Below are 22,926 nucleotides of genomic sequence, written 5' to 3' on the forward strand. Positions count from 1 at the left end.
GTTTTGCCATTCAGATTTAAGCAAGGCGTTTGCGATTACCGTACGCAACTTCTCTACTAGTTGTCTAACACCGTATTTTCGGCCTGCAACAATGTTAACCTTATGGGCTCAAAACGGATACAAAATGTTGAATAAAACAATAACGACACGGTTTCTGAAAATTTGAATGAAAACTGAACAATCTACACAAAATTTTGGAATCATCCAGCGAAAACGGCACATTTCTAGCACGTGTGGTTTTCGAGATTTCATTGTCGAAAGGATTGGGGACAAATATATAAACCTAGCATTTTAATATATAGATGGTTTTTAATTTTTGAACTTACTTGTATTTTAACAAGTGGGAAGTAGAATTAATAAAGTTTGCTATAGTCTGAAGTTTTACATATCACATACAAATCTCATATAGACAAAATTAGTAATAGTTTAATTTAAGTATTCAGTAATAAGTAATATGAGCTTCAGACAGACTCCAATGTGTTACAGTGCTTGCACTGCCGATTGTTACAGCCCTGGCCACAGAGGATTTCTCTGATGAGTACTGATCTACAGGAATACTACAGAACTCTAATTCACTGCATATTTACATGGAGGAAATAATGGATCTATTATTATTATTATTATTATTATTATTATTATTATTATTATTATTATTATTATTATTATTATTATTATTATTATTATTATTATTATTATTATTATTATTATTATTCGTGGTACGTACATATGTTGGTGTTCTGCAGATGAGATAATAAATTTGACAATTTTGGGATTTTCTAAGTTTCAGGATTGTATTGAATGACGCATAATCTGTCGCCCATAAACATTTTCAAGGATCAGAAGTGTTACTCTTAAGTGCAGGGTCCTTCTATGCAGGAGGCTCTCCGGACGGTTGCTTGGCTCGCCTACGCAAAGGCCGCCACTTCTCCTGTATTGCCTAAATGAATGGAGATAAAACTTTCTACCGAGATCAATAATTAAGTAAAATGAGTTTTAAAATCTATCGCGTTTGACTTGGAAAATAGTTTATAAATAAAAACCAACAATTTTGATCTTTAATAGAATATCAATGGCGTAGCAAATAGATTCCCGGAATAAAGCCAAACAACAAACACAGTGCTTTCTAAATGTGAGGTTCCAACTTTGATTTCTACTGATAGCATGTGAGATTTAAATTGCACGTTTTTAACTGCAGAATGAACAGCCTTGGTACTATACAGCAAAACAATCAAGCAAGCTAATGAAAACCTTCCCAACTTTTCTCAAAACACGAATTTTATATTTATAAATTTATCATGGTTATAACACTACTAATAATGACACAATCTTGCATTGGATAAAAGGTTACTATAAAAATTAAAGTAACTTTAATCTATTACGAAAGAGTAAGTGGAAACGCCTGAGGAACGTAATAATTCTACGTTTTGGTCGAAGGTCATTGCCACTATATTTTGCAGTAATTACATGCCACCCCTCTTTTTCTATTTTTTTTTTTTTAAATTTACATCTCAAGGTTTTATATTGACCTATCCTAAGCCTCACTATGAGCTCTAGGCCACTTTGAAATGAGATGTTCAATGATTATTAATTGCCATTTCCGCCCATTTGTATATTTTTTGATACATTTTTCCATGAACTCATTTTTCAATTGCTTGTTTTCCTTGGTCTTTTTTTTTTTTTTTTTAAGAAAAGGGGAACAAAACTATAAGGATCACTGTTTTTGATGTTAATTATTGTCATTCTATTTTAAAACAATAAGAGCCACTAAAAAGTAAGTTTCAATTAGTAAGTTGTGCATGTAACTTCCTTAATTTCCTACCTTTTACATATATATCATTCGTGAAAAAAATCTGTGACTTTTTAAAATTTCGAGGTTAGCAACATTGTCATCATCACTGAAAGGTTGCATCAAAGAAGGTGCGCGCGATGACTGGCAGATTGCTAACTCGCTCTTCATTTGCTTTCAACTGGACTTGATGGCTATTACTGGAAACACTCGTCGTCTGCTTGTGTCGAGTCGCGATCGTCGTTCAGGAAACAAGTGATGCGTGATCGGTCATTGGTTTCTCTTGTATCTATGATATGATTGCATGTCAGTCGGTCGCTAAATGTTTATTCCGCTAGTTGCTTACATTTCAACACAAAACAAGTTTCAGTGTTCAAATATATTTAGCATAAAGTTATATATAACAAGTTAGAAATAACATTGTAAGTGTTAAAATAAGAATAATCACAGCAATAAATTGTGGAAAAGGATTTATAATCAAGAAGTCTTGCAGGAGAAATTGTGACAGCCACCGTGCGTTAACTTTCGCTTTCTTACGATTGGGTAAGTCACTAAAATTAATTTTATCACTATTCTTAATTTATGGCAAACGTAGTTATATGTTTCCGGTCTTTATGAGTTTATCTTTTGTAAGAGGTTACCGTGTTAATGTACAGTATTAACGACTGTCTTCACCCTTACCTTCCTCCGCAAAGGGTATTGGCTACATCTGATTTTTAATTTCATATTTTACAATTGTATAAAATTCACATTTATTCGATACTAGCAGAATACCTGTTCTTCGCACGGGGAGAATACGTTTCATTTTGGACATAAAGGGTGGCGAACACCAAACTAGTATAAATTACTCTTTTAGTAACTCTTACTTCTTTAGTCTGGACTACTTTAGTAAGTTACTTCCATAGTAATATACTTTTTTAGTAACTGTTGGAGAGCTCAATTTATATTTACTTCTTTAGTTGTAACTAAAGTAGTAACGCCTTTTTACTAAAGAAGTAAGCCATTTCTACACACTACTGGTACGTGTATTTCGTTTGCTATCGGGAGCTGAAGCTTATTAAAAGATGCGCCTATGAAAAAAGACAGAGAACATGCTCTTGTAGTGAAGAACAGGAAGTTGTTGGGATAAGCAGATGAGCTTCTTTCGTTGAAAATGCGTTTAATACGAGAGGAATATAATGCAAAAATGTTGTTAATTAAAAAGACAGAGAGAAATCAGAAAACAACCTTAAAATGGAAGTTATGAATAAGTTCAACAACGAAATGGAGCAAATTTTAGGTTCCGGTTCTTCAGGCAATATGCTCGAGAAATTTACGTTTTTGTAAATGAATATGAATATGTTTTATATGTACGAAATATTTATTTTCATTCAAAATATAATTTTATTACATTACACTGTTACGATAGTATTTGAAAGTTAAGAACATATTAATGTCGATTCATGGTCGGAAACAAGAAATATTAAATCAGAAATAATTATGTAACTATAACGTCAAAAGAAAAACTATTGTCCAGGAACTGTTATGTATAAAACAATTCTTCTCAGAGTATAAACACCTCATCCAGTTCCTTGCCAGATGGTAAAGTGTACGAAATATATTTTATTTGATTGATATTTTTTTCCAATATGGTCTTGTTTTTCACATGACGTAATGTTTGTGTTTATTATTTCAGCATCAGTACATTTAATTTTTCTAATTACCACATACTAATATTTATTTGTATTAACAAAATATAAGAGTAGACATCTTGTTTTTCTTAGAAATAATCAAAACATCTTTATTGTATAACTTTGCGTACTGAAGTAAGAAATAAAATGAAAATGTTAATCCCTATTTGAAAAAAAAAAAAAAAAAAAAAAAAAAACAGAGAACCATAACTATAAAATTATACATAAATAAAATGGGTCACATTTCACTGCAGTAGTGGCGATCCAGTGTCTTATATTCATTTAAGAGGGAAAAGTCTTTACAATAACTTATTATTCTACTAGCAAATTAAGTACCACATTAATTAAAATAATTAAGTATAATAGACCTGACAGCTTGCCTTGCAGCATCTGCTTCTGGCTGAAATGCATATTGGTCGATGTCATTCACATGCACAGCATCAGGGTGAAAAACATCTCCAACTTCTGTTCCAGAGTTGTGCAGATCTGGAGCAGCCACAATAACATTTCCACATTAGTTTTTTTTTTTTTTTCATATCGCATTGTTTCAGTGAAAATTTGGAAATGTTTCGTGCAAACACCGAATGAACGTTCTATTATACATCTTGTAGCAATATGGGCTCTATTGTAACGCTCTTCGGCTCCTGTCTGAGGTCGAAACTCAGGAGACATAAGATGTTTGGAGAGAGCATATCCGCTATCTCCAACAAACAACCCATCATACTGTCCATTTTCAAATTCTACAGAACTACGTATATTACCAATGTTCCAAATGCATGCATCATACGTGAAACCCAGCCACGGCTTACCAAGTTCAAAATCTTCATATTGGCATCAGAAATGATTTGTGTATTACTAGAAAAGAAATTCTTGATTTTCTGTCTAGCTCTGCTTGCTCCAGAAGGACAAAGTATGGGTATATGTACTATACACTCATGTCCAAAATTATTGTGGCATATCTGTAACTGTCTTCTTGTAAAATATAATTTGATAATGATTTTGCAGGGTACTTTTAATACTGATAGTACGTGTATAATCGGAAAATGTATATTTGTGGTAATTTCATAGGAAAAAAATATAAATACGAAAATTATAATGAATAAAATAAAATGTTGGTAAGTTTACAAGAAAATTTTATTTTCGTTTTATTGTTCTTATTTACAATTATACACATACGAACATCATAAGAAATATCGGGTGAATTCGTTATCAAATTATATTCCTAGAATAACATATTTATAGACATGCGACAATAATTTTGGACATGAGTGTACATAATCTATGGCCCTATGACATTCGGGAATCCACCAATTCGTTAAATTTCCTTTTGTTCCTTGATATATATATTCTTTGTTCTGTGGCATGGACACATACAGTGGCTTTAAGGCAATTAAAATTTTTATCACACCGTTAAAAGCTTTTCCAGCAGTAGTACAATGGATGTTAATGAGATCCCCTACTACGATTTGATAAGTACCAGTGCGAAAGATTCGCAATCCACAAAGAAGTTGCGGCCTAGGAGACAAAGCACGGTTCCTATCAGAATTATGATGCAGTAATGGCTCCAGCATACCAAGCAGCGACTCAAAAGATTCCTTACGAAACCGAAACCGCTATTTGAAATTATGGTCGCTATACATCGCAAATGATTTTCTTCTATCCATTAAAATCCTCATTCTTGGGTTGCCTACTTCTTCCTACATCTCCACATATTCTTCGTAGTCCAGATAATCCATAGAATTCGATATTTAATACACAGAAACCAAAGAACACACCTTACTCTCTAACTTTACTCCTACTACTGCTTAGGAGTAAATTTTGGCCTTATTTACTCCTTAAGTCACTAATGTAGTAGCGTACTCTAGGATGGTGCTCTCCACCAGTTTTGGAGTAAATAAATTTACTACAGGATAAATGAAAAATTTACTCCTGTAGTAATTTACTCCTTTAGTTCAGTTCTCTCGACTGGAAGTCGCCGATTTCCTTCTCTCTTAGTAACTTACTACTTTAGTTTCACTTACTCTTGGTTGGTGCTCGCTACCCTAAGGGTGAATTTCGATTTAAACCAGGGGTGTCCACAAAGGGGGCTATGACGCAAACTGCGTCATTGAAATATTGGGAGTTTAAAATCTTTATAAATATGTTTGAGGAGTGTAAAAATTAATCGAAAAGATGTTTTTTTCATGGAAGAACACCTATGGGCAGACGATTTGGGGGGTGCGTCATGGACATAAGGGGGGTACCACTGTTTAAACTGCATCGGAAGTGTCATTGTTCATCTCAGCGACCTTGAAAACTATGGATTCGACACTAAAATCGGTTATTTTCGATCATTTTTAAATATCACTCCCTCCTTCTTCCTTCCCTAAGTTGCACCGTCAAAGTGAAATGATACGAGTAAAAACCATCCCAGGCCCGAACCTCATCTATGTTGAAAATATCGGGTGTTCAAAAGTTAAGTCACCAGCATAGTCACTTTCATTTTTATTTATATATTTTTTTAAATGACATTTTATTTTTTTGATCGATTTGTTTAGCGTTCCTTTCAGTACTGAGGCTACATGAGACGAAGACCTACAACTTGCATATGGGGTCTGAACCACATTAACTCTCATCGGGAATTGAACCCAGGTCATAAAATCGGAAAACATGTACGATAACCTTATAACCGCGAGGGAGCGCTGGCTATAATATTATTATTTGTTTCTAAATGTTGCATTTTGGTGGATACTCCAAACTGTGGTAACTATATCCTAATCTCCCCCCATTAAAAAAAAAAAAAAAAAAGATTTTACCAAAAGATTTATATTCCTCGACGCCCTTCAATAGCGGATCTAAAAGGTAAGAGCAAGGAGACAGCCAGAACCCAGAAAATATGATAGGCATATTATTTGTTTACTACAAACTTTCAAAAATATATAAATTATAGCTTCAATTATTTTTGTCACTCAAAAAATTGAGGGACCTAAAGCCCCCGGTCTGGGCTACATCCGCCACTGACACTAAATAGTTTTAGCGAGGAAATGTAATTTATACAATTAAACTTTTAGAATACCGATTACGGAAATAATTAAGTTTTTCTCCCCTCTCGGTATAGGGCCTATGTGTCGTATTTCGGTGGAAATAATTGAACACTTAAACAATATTAGCAATTATATAACAAACCTTGAAGCATTGTCTGTGTCTGAAAAAAGAGGACTTCTCCCTGCTTTCGTATTTAAAAACAAAACAAAACAAAAAAGACTTGCCCGGACCATTTCCCAAACCTAAAAAAAAAAAAAAAAGTAATGTCCGGATAAAAGATGACGTAACTTAAACCTTCTTCAAACTAGCTAAAATTTGTTACAACTCACGCCACGGCGAGCTTTGTGATGGACAAGTGCCATGTACGGGAGTTTTCTCATGTTCTTTCTGTTTCCTCGCACTTTCCTCATTCCACTATTTTTTTTTTAATTACCATCTCATTGTCTTCCTTAGTCTCGAAGCATAATTGTCGGACGTTGAACTACGAAATAAATAAGAAAGTACATTTCTTCGAGGTATGTTTGGATGTCCTTCTAGTGGCTTCAGCCTATCCGGTTGGTTAGTTTTAATTTTAGCGTCCCTTTCATCAGTGAGGCTATGTGAAACGTGAACCAACAATATGGAATCCGAACCACATGAGCTTCTACCGAGAACCTGGTTCCTCGCTGTTTAGAATGGTGAAGATAGCCTATATAATACGGTACTGTTTTCAGTTACGGCATTCTTCATTTATAGTTCATACAATATCGTTTTCTAATCAATTTTGGAAATAAAAGAACTGTTAAGAAAAGAGTTATTCAAAGAAATGTTCTCAGTTTCCAGGTAGGTTTGATAAAAAAAAAAATCACCTGCTCCAGGATTTGAACACACGATCAACAAATTATTCACGTAAACTGTTCGGCTATTTCGTATGCAAGTTCATTCAATGTAAAGTGGTTTTCTGTTCCATACTAGGTTGTGTTTACAATGAGATTCAACTGATGTGAGTTTGCGGCCAATAATTAGGACTTAACATCTCTCGAAATGTAACTTAAATGTATTTTTCGCACAACTCGTTTACGTCACAGAAACTGGTATAAAACAGATTGAATCTGTGAAATTATGGAGTTAGAATGATCATCAATAATAATAAAGCAATAGTAGAATTACAATTACAATAACAATTATCTAAAAAATAAAATTTGATGAAGAAAATTAATTCAATTAATGATCGTTTCTTAATACATGCCTTAGTATTTGTCTTATGTGAAAACATTTTCAACTAGCTAATAGTTTTGTACAACAACAAGTAAGTGGTCGGTGTAGGCAAGTGATTAACGTTATCAGTTTTCTATCAACGCGACTCGGGTTCGAATTCTCAATGATTCGAAGATTTTAACGTTCTTCAATTTCAATCCATACTCTGTATGACATGCAAAATCTCCGTGGAGAAGGAAAGATATGTTCAAATGACGTGAATGAAGGGGAATTGGAGCAGGTCCGTGAATGGAGACGAAGATTTACAAACTTATTACCTTCAATTGTTCCAGATTTCATATTTTCAGTTAATTTGAAACATTTTCTACCTCATATATGGTAAGTATTCTTCTTTCTTCTCATATGCAGAATTTAGTGAAGTAATACATTATACACGCAACGAATTTGATATCATTGACATATAGCGCTCATTGAACAACACGCTTAAAACAATAGAGATAATCTCAAAATGGAGAATTTTTTTTCGTGCATCAAATTCACAGCAACTTGTTTCAGTATTCCATATACTAGGCTTTTACGAACTGTTGTTTCTTGATTGAAATTGTTGGGTGTAAGTTGGGTTGCATTTGTCCAGGCGTTTGTGATAGCAGCAATGAAATTATAGCAGTCAAGGGAAAGATACGTTCGCTGCTGACTGTACTGTAGAAATGCAATGTTTAATAGGTCGACATTTCGTAGTGTCTGCATTCAGTAAACTCTAAAGAGACATCATACATGCGTTCTGACTGAGTGCATAGAGTAAGTACGATAATATATTTTTTTATGCGTGTTCATAAGAGACGCGTTTCAGAAATGTTCAGAGTTCATATTAATCTATATTTGGATAACACTTTTTGTACCCTCTGTATTTAAAAATCATTTTACAGACTTAAGTAATTTTGTTTCCAAAATGATAAAAGACTTCGGTAATTTGAAAGTGATATATTTCTACTCTTGCCAAATTATTCAAATATAAAATAACTTGTGTTTTCCATATAAATATTTGTAACAAAACAGGCAACAAACAAGGGAAATTTTAATTAAAAAATATACATATATAAATACTGTATTGTATAGATATATCCTGTGTTTATGATGATCAATCCCTGCCGAGATAGAATACTCTTTCTGAGGACTGCCAATAATCATACAAGAAAGAAGGCTTCGAGATCTCATAGAGCGAGAAAAGACGTAGAAATGATGTTTAGAAAGATTATATCTCGCTCTTTCAAGTTCTATTATTTTAAAATAATTATATTTTTAATGTCCTACAGTAGTGCGGTGCCTTTTAGGCTAAAGGAGACGGGTAATTAACGGAAGTCATTGATTATGAAAAAATTGGTGGAATTATAAAGTGGAGAACCCCGGAACAGCTCACAGACATGATGTTGTCTATTATTACAAACGCATGTGATGGATGTGGCATCAAACCAGACACCCTTCACACCATATAGATAAGCGGTAGTCGTTTTAACGGAAAAGGGGTAATACAGTTTTATATCCACGTTGTCTAACTATGTCTATAATTAGAAATTTGAATCATTCAGGTCTTAAAGACTTACTATGACATGTCCGTAACGAAGTAACATATTCACAGATACAGTTTTGATTCATTAATCTACGAAAACTCAAGATGCACTGAAAGTCTCATTAAACACACAAAAGTGTGTTAAAAGAACAAATTAAAAAAAGTGATGCAATAAGGTAAAAGTCACCCTTTGCTGCATTTTCCTCAGTTTATACCATTCTGTTAAAAGTACTTCTTTTCAGCTTAATGTCTCACAATTATGGAAGAATTGGTGGAATGAGAATGTGGAATACCCCGAATAAACCCACGAACACGATTTGTCCACCACAAACTTACTTGACCGAGGATCGAACAAGGATCCTACACATCAGAGGTAAGCGCTGTACTAGTGATGTCAACCGGCTCGGCTCCAGCCCTCAACGACCTGCTCAGTTCAAGCTCCGGATCGGCTCGGTTCAGGAGCCAACAGCTCGAGCCGGTTCGATTGGAATGAGCCATTAGCTCGGTTCGGTTCGGCTTAGGTGAGCCATCGGCTCCAAGTCAGTTCGGTTGCGATGAGCCATCGGTTCGGCTCAGCTCAGGTGAACCATTGGCTGGAGCCGGCTCGGTTGGAATGAGACATCGGCTCGGTTCGGTTCACCTCATGTTGGCTCACTTCTCGATTCTGCTCGGTGGTGACTGAGCCATGAGCTGAGCCGTTTGGGTCATTGACAACACTACACTCTATCACTGAGACATCGTGCTCTTTAGAAGTACTTCATTTGGTTACAATATGTTAGTTAAAGCAATAAGTGAACATTGCATTTATTTTTGATTTTATCCTGTTCACTACAAGGGAATTGAAATGAAATCTTTAAGTTTTAAGTCCAACGTTTATGCTGGTTAGGCTAAACGAGACGTGGATGATGAGAAATGAATGAAGTGGTGGAATGAAGAAAGTGGGAGGAAACGGGAGAACACAGAGAAAACTCACGCACATGGTGTTTGTTCAATACAAAGTTCACTTAGCGCGAGATGAAATCAAACCAGGGATCCTAGGCACCAGAGGTGAAAGCTCTACCACTGAGCCACCGCGGTCCCATCACTACAAGGGATGGAAACTAACAGCAAAATCTGAACCCGTTTTAAGTGTACATCATAATGAAACTTAAAATTTTAAATTGATGCATTTTCAGTTGTGTGAGTGCCAATGCTTATCGGGATATCCTTGGCCTTTCGATTTATTCATCTCTTTCTATGAAATGGATTTCCTGCTTGATGCACGCCTTATCTCAACCTTGAAACGAGATATATTGTAGTAATGTATGTTTGGCAGGAAATAATAATGCAAACATAAGTCACAATGGCACACCTAATTCAAAAGAAGTTCACCGATTTCTTCTAGAAAGAAAAAAAAATGCCAAATCAGCAAATGTTTGTTCTGTATCTTCGTTCGGGGGAAATCCACTACAAATGATGTTAACTGTATTGCATAACGTATTTTTGAATGGTGCAATAAGCACATGACATGATATACCGGTTCGACTTTCCAGCGTGCAACAGTGTTGCCATGACCATAATAGGTGTAGTTGGTATTCGTGGAAAATCATGAGAGAGGAACGAACGGTGACGGAAGAGCCACCGAAATTGTTTTCCATTGGCTTGCAAAGCGTTGAAACGTTCCGTAAACATGGTTCAGATAATGTCACTTTAGGCACTAAAACATTATATGGTTCATCGCTTCGATGCACATTTCTACAAGAAATACATAGACAAATAATTGTCAGGTAGCAGTTATTCCTCTCTTAGGTTCATTCATGATTATTTCGCAGCCTTCTACACGCTCTGTAAAACATTAGATTAGTACACAGAATAGTATGTTGCAGTAGATACAGTATCTCAGTGCAGTAGATAATGTACTGAGAATGAATATTTCGTAATTATATAAGGGTTGGAGATGAACAGTGATGTTTGCGATAATTACATAAATATCACATTATATTGTTCTTTTCTCAGAGTGAACTTACGTAACATCCTAGGGTTTTTCTCATATTACAGTATGACATTCTGCTTTAACTTCCTTTCTTTCTTTTCTTTCTTTCTTTCTTTCTTTTTTTCTTTCTTTCTTTCTTTCTTTCTTTCTTTCTTTTTCTTTTTTTACTTAACATCATTTGTACTTTGCGTGTTTGCTTCATAATCTTAATATTGGTGAAGTGGACAAGAAGCTTTGACAGGCGATTGATTATATGACCAGAAGAGTATGGGAAGAGAAGTAGAGGGAGACCAAGAAGGAAATGGATGAATATGGTTAAAAATAACTTCAGGAACAAAGGTCTTAACAAGGGAAGAATTACTATACAAAGCATTATGGAAGTTTTTCAGAAACGGTGACTCCCCATAAGTGGGAAAACACGGAGAAAAAAGAAGCTTACTTTGCGTAGAGTTGTCAGATTTCGGAACTCAAACCAGCACCGAGCTCCTTCGTGGCTAAGCGGTTAGCGTTCGCGCCTTTGGCGTGAGACCCGGGTTCGATTCCCGGCGGGAGCTAATATGTTTCGGGTTTCACATTAATCAGTAGGTCCCGTCTCATATAGCCTCGCTGCTGAAAGAAACGTTAAAATCAAAATCAACTCAAACCAGCACCATATTTCCTACTAATATCCTCTCCCTCCGAAAGAAAAGCAGAAGAACCGTAATACCAATGAATTTACATATTCCATTAATCCTTTATGCCAATAAAAAAGTATTTTAAATGTTCGTCAGTTCATCCGTTTATATGTGAAAAGGCGCTAAAACTTGTAGTATCATTCAACGCATCAAGTTCGAAATTTTAACTTAGTTTTAATTTGATCAAAATTTGTCACAAAGGGCCATATTTTCCGTCTTAATTCAAATATAGGGCTGCTTTACTTGATGATCAAAATCGAAAACAGTATTCTCTCGGAAACTACTTTTATGTTTTATATATAAATATATTATGAATAGAGATGCAAAAAACCCGGCTTTTTTGAATCAATGTTTTTTTCACATAAAAAGCCAGCTTACTGGGGAAAAAACGAGAATTTTTTACTTTTTTCATTTTCATTTTATCATTTTCATTTCTTTTTATCTAAATAGCTTTCTCATAGTATACTCTATAGTTAAATAAGGTCTTATGACACATGTCGTATTTCGCTTTAGAATTCGAATGTCACATGTTTTATGAATTAAAGCAAACATAAAATACATAGTATTTAAGGGCAATTTTAGTGGCTCTATAACTTTTGAGTTATCGATTTCATTTTAAGTCATCCTTGTTTCATTTCCGAGAGCTTAGTACTAGAGATTGAGCAATAATTTTCCGGATACAACCTTGAATACTATTTTATACAAATAATCGGTAACGGATTCAGAAAAGTATTTTCGGAGGGGTTTCTCTGCTTAAAGTTTGCTTTTCGTAAAAATTCCTACTTTTCGTTTGGGAGGGTCCTGAAGTTTATGAGCACAGGCATAACACATATTTCGCTTATACAGTATATTCAGCAAAAATCATCCCGATACAACCTAGAGGACCATTTTATTCTGATAATCAGTGGCGGATTTAGAAAAGTATTTCGAGAGGGGTTTTTCTTATTAATGTTTAGTTTTTCTAAAAATTCCGGAATTATTATTAAGACTTTTTATTTAAGAGGAATTTGAAATTTATGACTAAAGGCATAACTAATATTTCGTTTCGTTTATATATTCTGCAATAATCTTTCGGATACAACCTTGAAGACCATTTTATACTGATAATCAGTGGCGGATTTAGGAAAGTATTTTGGAAGGAGTTCTTATTAATATTTCGTTGTTCTAAAAATTCCTAATTTTAAGGTTTCAGTCCGAAAGATACCCCTCCACCGTATTCACTTTCGCAAATCCGTCACTGCTGGTAATTAGGAATAACGATCTGAAAAACAATAAGAAAGGAAATTGGCCAAGACTCACAGTACAAGCACTGTGTCTACATTCACAGATGGAACTAAGAAAAACTTTTGTCAGAACGGTCGAATGTGGGGATTGAAATCCCGGACTTCCCGATAGAAGCACAAAAGCTAACCACTCACTAATGTTTGTTGTGCATCCGTAGTTTCGTAATGATATGTTGAATTCCTTTTGTTAAAAATTCTGAAATCTTGAGGACTAGGTAAACCATGATGATGCTTATATAAAACTTAACTGTAAAAATTTCAAGAATATACAGAACCACTCAAAACAAAGCTCTTGATGTGCAGCCTTTAAGCGTATCATATAAATGTATTTCTCTTATGTTTTATTTTGTTTAAAAAAAAAAAACGAATATTTTGAAGTAAAAACACTACATACAATTTTTGCTAGTTATTTGTTTATTTTTTTAAATGTACTTACTTTTGTATATAAGAGTTAAAAGATTATTATTATATACATTGGTTAATCCTTTGGAATTCATATTGTAAATGTTAAGAATTAAAATTGTTTGAAATATCTTTTCGAAATTCATGGTTTATTTTCGAGGTTTTACATTATCATCTGCATTAACCACTAATTAAATGATTTTGTTTTGTTCTAGAGAAGTGAAAGAAAGTCTGCTTTATCAATTTAAAGCAGAATTTAAAAAAAAAAAAAAAAAACGAAATTTCCCAAGCAAAAAGAGAAGCAGAAACAAACGAGTTTTTTTTTTTTTCAAAAAAGCCGGATTTTTTCCAAGCCCTTGCATTTCTAACTATAAACAATCGTATAGGGTGGAATTATGACGTTTCCCTTGGAAAATTCAGGAAGGATTGTTGAAGGTGGATTTTTCTCGGACGATGTTCTACAAAAATAGTTTTAAAGATGTCTGTCCTATTTTATGAGTGTTTTGATTTCATCGATCGTCTCAGAAAACAGATATAGATGAAACCAGAAGAACTGGATCAAGAATGAGAAGCAGCTGGAAATTGAATCACCAGAAGAATGGAACTTTTAGAAATTTTGACTTAAAAAAAAAAAAGTTTTTAAGCTTCTGCTTATAAGATAAAGATTTTGTTACTTTTAAATGTGCTTCCTAGTTAAATACAATTGCACAAGACATAATGGGCTGCGATCACGTCACTTAGCAACGAGATGCGGCTTGGATTTCATTTATATACCTACCATATGGTATTATGTGCATAAAAATTCTTCAGTTTGTTAATTAATGCATATAGGGAATTGTGGCTTACTGATAGCGTTATTTTCCGGTTTCATTCGGATCAGCCGGGTCGCTCAAGACAAATCTATGTCGATTAAAACAGAAATTCGCATCCTTTTGTCCAGAAAAAAATAATATTGTATGAAAATAATAGAGCAACCGTTGCAGTTCTCATCCTCTCCCGGAGATAATTCAGATGGTAATTTCATACCATACAGCCCCAGATTTCAAAATGACAAAGATCCTTAAATTGATCCTAGGTGGTTGTGTAAAATGTGCTTCAAAGCTAAGCTTCGCTTCGCCCAATTCAACTCTGGGCAACACATCGCCCAGCCAATAGCATATGGTTTTCTCTTTCCCTCAGCACGGGAAAATGAATTTAAAGATATACAGCAACGGCAGTGTCTCTCTGCATCTCAGCGACCACGAAAACTATAGATTAGACACTAATAACGGTCGTTTCCGACTTTTTTTTTTTTTTTTTTTTTTACGTGTTACCACCTTCTGACTCCATCCCTTACCCATGTATCGAAGAAGGTTAGCTTGGACTGCAACAGCTTCGGGAGTGTCACTATTCATCTCAGCAAACCTCTGAAGCATAGCAATGGATTATTTTCGTAATTCTTCCTGTTATGTAAAGGAGCGATATAAGTAGCAGTATCATGTGTACACCACGTGGAAGGGTTTGATTGGAATAGTGAAAGTAACTAAATGATATACAACTAACATGACGTCTACGTAGGTTAGGTTCCATACTGCCAAGGGTCAACTCATCTATAATAACCTCCTATGGGAATACATGGGGGGGGGGGCATATTTTCGGATCAACTGGATAGATCACCTCCATTCCTAATTTTTGGCCTTCTACATCGTGGCCAAAATTGATGGTGACCTATCAAGTTGTTTTGGATATTTTTTGTTTCGCGAACTAACGGACAGACATGGTTCTTTCTTCCGTACGGACACACGAACAGACATGCTAAATAATTATATAAAGCAATTTTGGTAAACCAAATTTATTTTTTTTTTTAAATATTCGAGGGTTTCTATTTGGCCATCACTATATAGATCTATTTAAGTACTTGCCAGAAGCAAAAGAAAACAAAGGAGAATTGTGTACTTCTTTTTTAGAAAAATCAATTCATTTACTTTGTGGTGACAGAAAACAAGATACAGTATGTCTCTTTCTATTTCTTGTTTTCAGGGATTCTTCAAGTATACTACACATTTTGTAATTACTATTCCTCAACTATTTTTGTTCTTTCAGTGTAATGTTTACACTCATGAGCTAAATGGACTAGATAAAGAGAGAAATCTTTCTTGTGGTTTGTTTGTTTTAATAAAATGTTTGATGTCACTGTTTGCTTGTCTCCATCAACTTTCTTTGAAACCGTATAATTACATCTTTGATTTCCTGTAATTTTCTTTTTCTTTCTTTCTTTTCATAATCTCCAAGCAGGTTGCACACTTTCTGTGAAACGTCTTTCAGGTTATATACAAACCTGATGTGTTGAAACTTTTTTTTTTTTTTTTATTAAGTACGATTTTTTTCAAACAGTATATAATGATGTAAAATTTCACAACTGTATTGCTTTCGCCTGAAGGTCCAATATAATGTTAATATCTGCAGAGAAAGTACATATTGAAGGAAGATGTGTTCTCAGGGTTGCCAACTTTTGAAAATTGAAGTACCGGACACTCTCCTGGAGTACGTATACTCTTAAGATTCTGACATTATCACTCGTCAAAAATGTGAACAGGCTGAAATTTGTTAATTCATGCGATCCAGAGTTCGAATTTAATAACTTTAGTTACTTTTGAAGCATTTATTTAACTTACTTATTCCAGTTTTGGTTGAGTCGCCATATTTAATTTTTGTAGTCTACCATCAATAATACATAATGTGTTTAAAACAGAAAAGCAAATATAATTGGCAAAATAATTATAGCATGCACAAACTATACTTCAAAATTAAGTCGTTCCAGCTACGCTGGGACTGGTAATGTCTCATAATGCCTATATACTTTTACTGAATCTGGATGCATTATTTAATTGGAAGACGTAGCTGAGGATGAACTAGTGCTAGCTGCTCTCTTGAAAATGTACTTTTGTTGACTGTTAGCAGTTTTCATAAGTACAGTAAATTTCCCTGCCTTCAATACTTCAGCAAATTCCGCGCATGATAGGTCGATATCAAAGCGAATTATAAGCTCTGCTTCAACCATGTTCATCGACAAACGATCTCTTTCGTCACTCCAAAATAGTCTGAATAGAACAGAGAACAGAACTAGTAAGAGAAAATATTACCGGATATTTAACGTCCGGTTTTGAGATCATATCCGAGGAGGTCAAAACCGAACTGTCCGGTAAAATACCGGACGGTTGGCAACCGTATATGTTCTATGTCACGTCTTAAGAGGCCTCATTCCGGCGAAATTAAAATACCGCTAATTTTACAGTAATTATATGATATCTTCAAATAGATAAAAGATAATTGAAATGTGGAACAAGAGTGCCCTAGACAATGTTATTTTGCGTGAGGTACCGTTATCACAAATCACCTAGTGGCTTTCCGTTTTCAGCCGTTTAGAAACGCGCAAATAAATGCCGATTTTCAAAATGGCTCGAAATCGAAAGCAGCAAAGTGAGTAGTGATAACAGTATCTCATATAAAATGATATTGTCTAGGGCGCTCTTGTTCCACATTTCGATTATCTTTTATCTATTTGAAGATATCACATAATTACTGTAAAATTAGCGGTATTTTAATTTCGCCGGGATGAGGCCTTTTAACAACCATACTGTGAGTCTACTGACAGTCAACCAACTTAGGACATATGAATGAGACCAATGAGGCTAGTAGTGAGTTGTTAGTGCAGTAAACTAATTGTAAATCAAAAACTGTAAAATGAAAACTAATATTACACCTTGTTAAATATGGTTTTGTGCAAACTTTAACGAATGGGATAAGTTTTAAGAACTTATTTTCTACATTGGAGATATGCACCACTATTTACCTTTAAAGAACTGTGCAAATATATAAAAGAATTATGTATGAATTTGTATGTCTGTCATAAGATTTTCGCAGAAGAAACGGATAAAAAGAGTCACGTGCTCAATTTTCTGTGCTCGATTTTCACCAAATTTATCGCATACGAAACTGTTTCTAGATTTTCCATGCGATAAGGATTCAGGGATCAAAAAATTATATAGTGAACCATAGTGCCTGTGAGGTTGGCAACCTAACCCGTTTCATGCCCGTCTAGGTTGCATACCTTTCAAATATCTTGACTTCTGTAGCATAGGATTAACCTTACTCTTCCCGTGCGAAGGACGGCTATGTCAACTGACCTGAGAATTGATAGGACCAATGAAAAAAGAAATAAAATGAAATCTTTACGTCCCATGTTTATGCCGTGTGGACTAAAGAACACGGTGATGACGAGAAATAAATGAAATGGTGGAATGAAGAAAGTGAGAAGAAACGGAAGAACCCTCATGTAGCCTTGCTGCTGAAAGGGAAGGGGAAGAACCCAATGTTTCTTGCAGAAAAAAAATGTTTCGCGGGGGCACACTTAGTATTCGGAGGAGCACACATTATTTTCACAGGGCACTATTCTATTTATTATTATTAGGGCAATCCAAAACCATAAAAAGCATAAAAACATAATAGCAATTTAGATACAGTATGGTTGATACCTTGAACATGGTTGTGGTTGTCTAAGGGTCTAGAAGAAACTAATTTTAAAAGTATAATAGAGCATAATTTTAGAAAATAAAGCATAATTTAAAATATATAGCACAATTCTTGGAAAATTCTGTTTAATTGCAAGTTTAACATACTGTATTAATATTTTTAAAACCAATATTTACAATACCAAATCATTGAGAACGTAACAATGAAAAGCTTATTTTTATTTCTGTAAACTTTTTTTTATGTAATGCTTTGATGCATAGAAAAGAAAGAAGGAAAAGAAGAGGAAAACTTTCCGCAAACAATGAATAGTACGCAAGAACTCCACACTATATTGTTATGTGTACCTCTTGAACTTGAGCACTTACTGTACTTTTTGGTGATATCTTTTACTTTCCCTATGTGTACCTCCAAGGTGATGGAAAAAAAAAAAAAAAAAACTGGCTCGAGTAAAGTATATCTCTTTACAGTGCATTGAGTAGAAAGTTCATTAAATATGAAAGGAACTGGTTGCATAAAATATTAATAATTAGATCAAGATATTTAGAATATTTAATGTATAGTAAATATTATACATTATACATGATTAATGTAAAACAATCATTGAAATTAACAATAAAGCATAATAAAGCATAATTTAAAAAAAAGCATAATTACACAAAAATAAAGCATAATGTGGGTTGCTCTAATCATTATATTATAGACGTATTATTTTGGCCTGCTCTGGGGGACGTACTCTCAGAGCTCCGCGGTGCACTGCTCCCCAAAAAACTTGTCTGGAAAAAACACTGGAAGAACCCCAAGAAAGCCCCACACACGCTGTTTGTCGACCACAAAGCCCACTTGGCGCGAGCTGGAATCGTACCAGGAACCCTACGCACCAGAAATGAACGCTCTAACACTGTCACCGCGGCCCTAAAAATAGTATAATTGGAAATTAGTATAAAAAGCGTAATTGAAAATTTATCTAAGCTAGTGAGATGATTATTTGTTCGTTGTGTTGACGACCTCGAAAAATGACCTGTAAAATTTTCCACAAAGCCCTTCTAGAAAACAAAACTCGAACTACGTCTACTAATCACTAATGTTTTGTGTTATTTTCATTTACAGTAGTTTGGTTCAGTATATGTTTGTTTATTAATGGTTTTAAGTGTTTAGAAATTATGATGATAATAACATGCAGAAATCTTCAGTTCTATCTTGCAACCCTACATACCATGATAACAACATCGGAACGGTTGGCAACACTAATCACGAATGGTTTCCATCTCCTATTTCAGAAGCGGAATGAACAAACAGTTGAAGTTGATTTGAAACCTAGATTCCAGGAATGGCGTCTGCGTCTGTTGAATATTCTTGTCATTTGTATCTTCCGCTCACTTTGTGCTTTCTGAGGTCAATATACGATGCTGATAGATTCTAGATCACTCTCTCTTGCTGTGATAAACGCAAAATATTTTGTTTGCATAATCCAATTGTTTCGAAACTGTTTACCTCTTATCAAGACCAGTTTTACTTTTGTAGGCCTATGTAGATTATTCTACCTGTCAGTCATCTGTGTATATGAAATTAGAACAGCTCTCAACGCATTTTTTTTTTTTTTTTTTTTTTTTTTTTTTAATTTCAGATGTGGAATTACTGATCACGTACTTTGAAAAGGATCACCAGGGGTTGTCAGTAATATAGCTTGCGTGAGGGTCCAAAGGATACAAAAATCGCAAAAAACTCTAGACAAGATAATTTAATGTCTTTCGCTGAATATTTATGAATCATTTCATTTTCATAATAATTTTATAAATGCAGGAAAACAAATGAGGGATTCATCGGCCGTCATTCACTATCATCAATCTTTTTTTTATGATTATTATTATCAATTGTTACATTAAAATTAATTTATTACAAAACAATTACTTGTAACAAAACTTACTAATATAAGGGACTGGAATCTAGGACTGCATTTGAAGATACAGAACCTCGCTCGAGGTTAGAAATTGTCGGCATTGCGGTCGTCAAAATCGGAGATGGCTTCCCTTGATACCCTCACTCTTTCACGCTTTTGATCTGCTGACAAATTTTTGGAAGCCCGATTTTGCCGAGAGATTCCGCATGCCCAAGTCATTATGAATTATGCCACTGACACGTTCCCGAGAAATACCCACAATCTCTGCCATACGTTTTGCTGAGATTCTACTATTTTCAAGAATAATGTCAATTATTTCATCTACGATTTCTGGTCTTCCTGCACGTGGAACATCATCTGTTGATAAATCAATACGTTTAAACGGTGCCACCCACTTTTTCACTACTTCATATGGCTGAGGAGAGAGTTCCGTAGTGCTTCACTGATTTCCTCATGAATCTCCTTCTGAAACTTTTCTTGAACAAAAATTTGATGACAGCTCTGATTTGGATGTTCGTGAAATTCGCTGTTGGGCTCACATTGTCCCTTCAAATGCCAGAAAAACACAATAAGAATGTTATTAATAGTATGAAAATTTGTATTTATACGTACAGAGATATGTCCTTTAAAACCGTACAATTTTATAATTCAATCTGCGCTCCTTCTGGGTTGGGCTCCGAATTTTTCAGCACCCCCTCGTTTGTTGAGAATAGAAGCCATTTTGTCTTTCATTGTCTTGTTGGATTTTTTTTTTTTTCGTAAAACAGTAAAACATTTTCAACCATCTCATCTGGAAATGTGTCAATATCTGCTGTTGAGCAACTTCTGCTCTTGGATGGTGTAAATTTCCCTTTGTTCCTAAAAATAAATCAGTATTAATATTATTATTAAAAAAGAAGAAGACACATATTACATCAAATGCAGCAAGTTTTACTATAAACGTTGCATTTCGAGAAGTAAAATTAAAAATATGTTAGTATGTTACATCTTTACGAAAGGAAACATTGGAATTTTGTTTCAACGTTTATATGAGCTAATGGATAAAAAAATATTCAAATATGTAATTCTACGAGTAAAGAAAAAATCATAGTTGAATGATACAAAAAAAAAAAAAAAGTGTTGTAGCGTTTCCAAAATTTTAGCACGTTTTTCCACCAGATCAATGACACAACCAGCGGCAAACGTATGGAAATAGTTTAAACACTGCTAAAAATCCACTAGACATAGAATAAAAAGTAGAAACGATAAATTTCCGTAATAAACTTTTATTTGCTTTGTTGGGATTCTAAATGTAGTGTGAACATCAAGGTGGATCTGTTGATGTGATTCAAACTATAAAAACCAAGTTTCACTAATTAAAAAAAAAAAAAAAAAAAAATCAAATTCCTTTATAGACATTCATTTGTTACAGGTACAGCGTGTCGGAAGTTGAACAGAGTGACAAACAGATATTACAAAAATCAGAAGTCGAATGTCTCCGTTTAATACGAGGATAATCCCTAAAGTAGTCTCAGGCCCTTGGGACGCAGGGAAACTGTACGTTCGAGGCTGCTGGCAACACTGTTGTGTTTGTTGTTTTCTCCCTACCCAAACAAACATGTGCGCATCTCGTTGGGACTCTCAATCTTGTCTTCATATCTATTTGTAATGAAGCTCTCTGCTTGGCTGTACCGCTAAGTGCAAGATTCGTGCAGTTATTGGGTTTTTAAACACAAAAGACATTAAATCGATTAAAATTAATCGCCAATTGACGGAAATGTCTGGCGAATCGTGGGTGGATCTCAAAAACGTCCGCAAGCGGTGTACGAAAATTTCATCTGGTGGTACTGAAATTCACGACGAAGAAAGCAGTGGGAGACCGTCAATTTTCCACGAGACAGTCGCAAAGGTTGAGCAAACCAGTGACTAGCATGCTTCCTAAATTGAAAGAACATTTGGTGAATATGACTTAACATATCCATCATTTCACTGTTAAAAATCTACTAGATTCCACCAAAAATAATTCACGACGCATTAGATTTTCCTACTAGCCACCAGACTAAGAAGTTCCCCGTTAAACCTTCCCAAAAACCATCAGACTTGGTGGGAAATCTACTGAATTGGAAACACTGCAATTTGCGTGCAAATGTTGAAACTTGGCGTTACAGATAACATACGACATGCTGAAGCCACTAGTAACGTTACTTTTAGTTGAGTAAGTAAATAGTGAATACATTTGTAGAGTATATGTTTGTATTATCATAATTTTTTTTAACAGAACATTTCAGACATTTTGAATGTCATAAAAGAATCTCGTAACTTATTTAAACTGCCGTGAATTGAGTAAGTTAATTATTCTAATGAAAACGTCATGGAAGATCGTTATATACCTTTCTTTGTTTGTTTGTTTGTTTTTTTTTTAAAGTATTGCTGCACACAGTAATAGAAAATTATATATTTTTCGTTAATTCCAAGAGTCAATTGAAAAAAAATAAAAAAGAACTTGCAGTAATTGAAATGGAACGTTTACTTTTTGCTTGTTGATATGAGACGAGCAGTAATTGAAATGGAACGTTTACTTTTTGCTTGTTGATATGAGACGAGCAGTAATTGAAATGGAACGTTTACTTTTTGCTTGTTGATATGAGACGAGCAGTAATTGAAATGGAACGTTTACTTTTTGCTTGTTGATATGAGACGAGCAGTAATTGAAATGGAACGTTTACTTTTTGCTTGTTGATATGAGACGAGCAGTAATTGAAATGGAACGTTTACTTTTTGCTTGTTGATATGAGACGAGAAGTGTGTATTTTCAAATTCGAAACGAAACGATAATTTTTCGTGTTTCGTGTTTTAGTGTTACATGCTTCATTTTTGAAGAAACTATCAATTGATAAAGTGATTATACGAACACAATGAAGAGTATTTATCAACGTTTAAAGATACGGAAGTTATTAAATAAT

The 22,926-nt window shown here is 34.4% G+C and overlaps 1 protein-coding gene across 1 annotated transcript in view; it reads left to right on the forward strand.

Annotated features, from left to right (window-relative positions):
* Positions 1 to 2,005: 2,005 nt before the first annotated feature.
* The window catches only part of LOC145694563 (ATP-binding cassette sub-family C member 5-like), a 219,923-nt gene continuing 199,002 nt past the window's right edge, over positions 2,006 to 22,926 (forward strand). Inside the window, exon 1 of the mRNA XM_081770896.1 lies at positions 2,006 to 2,329. The gene's annotated coding sequence lies outside the window, so the exon portion shown is untranslated. The remainder of the gene's footprint in view (positions 2,330 to 22,926) is intronic.

Source organism: Thermobia domestica, chromosome 9 (genome assembly GCF_964235325.1).
Source record: "Thermobia domestica chromosome 9, izTheDome1.hap1.1, whole genome shotgun sequence".
NCBI classification, from domain to species: domain Eukaryota; kingdom Metazoa; phylum Arthropoda; class Insecta; order Zygentoma; family Lepismatidae; genus Thermobia; species Thermobia domestica.